This window comes from Netta rufina (assembly GCF_964035555.1).
Source record: "Netta rufina genome assembly, chromosome: 4".
Taxonomy (NCBI): Eukaryota; Metazoa; Chordata; class Aves; order Anseriformes; family Anatidae; genus Netta; species Netta rufina.
Genome location: NC_140127.1, coordinates 23,960,766 through 23,965,423, shown reverse-complemented (window position 1 = coordinate 23,965,423; position 4,658 = coordinate 23,960,766).

Sequence of the window (4,658 nt, the reverse complement as noted above, 5' to 3'; positions counted from 1 at the left end):
GAATTCACTTTTTTTTTTTTTTTTTTTTTTAATGGGGAGGTGTTTTATTTTTACAAAATATTTAGGAGTACCTTGAGTTGTAGGTCTTGACATGCGCAATACTTTACTGTACATGGGAAGAAAAATAAGTGTCACATCTCCTCAGAGTAGATGATGGTAGAATCTGTTATTTTAAAATATTTGTTTGAATATTTAGTCTTAAATTCCTCCTCACCCATTAAGAAGAACTTTAAAAGGTTATCACATACTTTCTAGGAAGGTATCTCTCTAGAACTCTCTGGAAATAACTTACACCAGTATCTATCTGGGATAATTTATATCTATTAGATCTTGCCTCTGGGAAAAGTGGTGATGTAGATTAAATTGTTCCATTGAGCATACCCAACTTTCATGCTTTTCTCATGGGTTTTGATGAAGACAGCATTCCCTGTGCATTGCACTGTGTAAGCCATTGATATGGGCACCAGCATCCCACCTCTACCCTGAGATGAGCGTAGCAATGGGAGAGTAGTTGAAGCTGTGTCTTCCTTGTCGTGATGCTAGGGCAGCAATTAATTCATTCATCTAAAGGGTTCAGTGGGAAAGACTGTGTGGTTACAAGTTGGCATTTATACAATTTTAATGTAAATGAAACTACCCCAACTGACCTGAGCATATGAATTGATCCTCCAGACAGTAAATTCATGTTCACAGAGCAAGGATTCCAGGTAATTCTGTTTCAAAAATTAAAATTGCAGGCTGTCATGAAGGATAAGACAGCAGTTTTTTGAAACTGAAGTCGGGTCCCAAAATTTTGGTAGCTTAGTTGCCAGTTGCTGAGACAAGAGTTATTCACTGACTCTTCAGATGCTTGTAGTGGATATGACTTTGTAAAATGCTTCAGGAATGCAGTCTTAATTACTGCATACAATCTTAGTAGCATACAGCTGGTAGAAATAGCTCTAAACACAGAAAAATTACAATCAATTTCTAACTAAAATACTGTTATTTTGTTGTTGTTGTTTGGGATAGGTAGGGGAACAGTTGCCAAGAGGACGCTTTTAATGTTGATGGTTTTATTGCTTTCTAGATTTAAAAAATTTTGCGCATGTAAAAACAATGTAATATCAGATAACAAAAACAAGATGTTTTATGAAGTACTTGTGATAGAGCATTTATCCTTAATTTCCCTCATCCTATTCAATTAATCTTTATTAGAAATCTAGGCACTAATGTCTTGAGCAACTGATTAAATGAATGACTTAGAGATGACTGGCTATGTTTATAGACTTTGTGATATTTAATGATAAACTATTAATTTATTGCTTAGTAGGATTATGCTATATTTATATATATATATATACACATTTTCCAGTTAATGCAAGTTCATTGTATTGTATTTAATTTAATTTTGTTGCTTGTAGGTATCCCATTTCATAAGTGTCTGCAATTTAGGTACACGTGCAATCGTATCCCCATAATCTAAAGTACAGATCAGAAATGGGATTTTAATTGAACAGCTTAATGTGGTAGTAGACCTGGACTGAGTAGGAAGTGCTACAAGTACTTCTTTCGAAAGATGTTCAAGTGCTTTTTGCCAATAATTATATATTAAAGGAACTTTCTGATCTCAAGCTGAAAGTGGCTGGGAAATTTGCTACGTGCAACTTAGCATATGTCACTGAAACCATTTGTTCAGTAGAGGCAGAAATTCACATAGATAAGACCAATAAATACTTTATACCTTTCATAACTGTGGAGTTTCACCAGTGGATTTGGATCTAAGAAATGCATTGGTTATAATTGCTAGAAATCCATGAAGATAGATGAAGTAATAATTCTGATCGGCTCCAAGTAAAATAGTGCTATGTCTTGGGAAAAGGCCATGCTAGTCAATCATTCTTTGATGCTCTGGCATCTAGAATTGCCACTTTTCTGTCAAAATTGTAAAAAAAAAAAATAAATAAATAAATAAAAAATAATAATAAAAAAATCTAGAAAGTCAGTCAGGCCCTTGATGCTGGGCCAAAGTCCATAATCACTTTTATTCCACATTTGTAGAACAGCTATATGGCAGGGTGTAAAGTAGTTTTTGCAAGAAAGCAAAGCATGTTTTTCAAACTTGGAGAGTCTAAAACCAGAAGTCTGTGCTGTTTCAAGAATGTGCTGCAGCTTAGCTTTAGAATTAAAAATAATGTCTTTGACCAAGATATAGAACGTGTTTGTGGGTTTTAATGTCTTTTGCATTCCTACAAGCTGATTTTTAATGCATTTCCTTGCTATATAAATAAACATTAGTATCCTTTTTACTGTTTAAAAAAGTAAGTTTTAAAAGCTTAACAAATAAGAAACACTGGCAAAGGAACTCCATACCACATTATTCCAGATTAATGGTAAGCTATGTGATGTCTGAAGTCTCAGAGGTAAAAAGGATTGCAGATTTAACGTTCTTAATTATCCTTAAATAAATGGATTTTGTTCTTGCAAGCACTTAAACCTTCCACTTGGATATTTATATGAAAAGTTAATGAAACTTGGTGACATAAAAGCATATAGGTATTGTCTTTGACTTGGTGAATAGTCAGCCCTATTATTTTTCCCTGTTCCCCATTTTTATCTTATCAATGAAAAATTTGAAAAGCAGCTGTTGATGCCATGAAAATGGGCCATAGGCTACTCCTTAAAGGTAGATAATTTCATGTAGGACCTCATCAGTGTTAATCAAAGTCAGTGAGTATCCCAAGATGAAGAATATCTATGCTTTCCTGGATACTTGGCATAGCAACTATACGTTAAGTACATTAGTTCTGTTTCTTTTGTTTAATGCTTATGTTATCCTGTCAGGATAAGGAAATGTTTAAGTACTATAAAAGAATCAGACATTTTAGTGGTAAATGAAAGTTCTACATTATTTTTCTTTATTTTATGTAAGTGCATTTGTTATCAGCTAAGAGTTGGGCCATCAATTGGTTCACAGACAGCGTGGACTTTTTCTCTGCTGACTTAGCCCTCTATCACATTGTTGGCTATACTTTCTGAACCTGTGGAGGCAAAGGGAGAGCAAGAAATTTGATTCATCCTTTAGCATTCATAAATGTGTATTAGGGTGGAGTAAGATCATGAGGTAAACAGTTATTTCTTCTGATAGAAGAGATGAAGATAAGTGATAATATTTTTTTTAAGTAGGTGTATAAGAGCTTCATCTCAGTGCCTGCACAAAAAGGACTCTGGCTTTCAAATCTGCTTGGTGAGCAGCTGAGGACTGTCAGTGGAGCGCGAACCCCCAGTACTTCCTGGGGATTCATGAGAGACTCATTACTTCATACAGTTAAAATCTGAACTTTGGTATGTCTTTTTTTTTTTTCTCTCCAAAAAGTATACAAACTGTTATCCTTTCATTGAGACCCAAAAACTGCATATGTGTATCTACAGCTCAGTGTAATATTTTAAAGAGATCTCAAGAGAATTTTAGCAATGTGATTTTGGTGCTGCTTATATATCTGGGAAATCAGTTTCAAACACCAAGATTTGTCTGCCCTATTCTATGTAACATAACACAAAATTAAAATAAATTAATAAAGGACTGGAAGTTACTAAGAAGATAGAGCATATATAAACAACTGACTTGTCAGCTCCAGAAAAACACAGACTTAGCTGCTCTTTATTTATTTTGTGAAGCAATAGTTTACTACTCTTCAATGATCTTAAAACTCATCTCTTTGTTTTGGTTGTTATCCTCCTTTTTCCTCCCACCAAAGAGAATTGCAGATGGTTTGAATTCAGAAAAGTTACATGCACTTGATATTAAATTCAAGGTGCTTTTGTGCTGTCTTTTTGGCAGAATTGTAGCAAACTATAGCTTTCACGTTGCACACCTTCAGAATGGTACGTTATGACATAAAGACTGAGCAGATGTTCTACAGGATTGTTTTCTTTAGTATAGAGATCCAAAAAGAGAATAAACATGAGTGGGGGCAGTAAATTTTACTTTAAAAAAAAATAAATTATTTTCTTAATTTCATTGGGTTTATGGTGATAATCCTGCAAGGAAAGAGAAAAATCTTGTCCCTTTTTTTTTTTTTTTTCTTGAAAGATCAGTTTTCATGGCTGAAAGGGTTCTGTTATTTGATACCCATAATGGTCAGTTGTATAATTTGGAAGTTCTGATTTTTTTTCCCATTTTTAAGTCTTTTTTTCTTTTTTTTTTTTTTTTCAAATATAGCATTTTGTTTTTGATGTATGTATTAAAGAATTTGTAAAATGTTATACATGAAAAGGTGAAACTAAATGTTTTTATTTCTTCTGTTTTCTGGCTGTTGGCTCCTTAATGCACCATTTCTAAATGATATTTTATCAAGGCGTGGTGTTATACAGTCTCTTTATAAAACCACAGGATCGTCCCATTTTTTCAAAAATACATAAAGACCCATTAAAAAGACCCGTGTCTTTTCACCCTTTCATGAAATGATGAAATACTGAAAGTCTTCACTTTATCAGTTTATCAGCTTTGGTACAAAGCTTTTGTTGCATTTTCTCCTGCGGTATCCTTCATTTTCTCCCATGTGTTTGCTGGCTTCTGAGAAGTCTTCTTAAATAAAAGCACAATTGTCTTTGTCACCGATGGGACTTTTCTAAGTCTGTATCTTAGTGGGCATTCCTATAGTCCTGCTGGTTCAGTT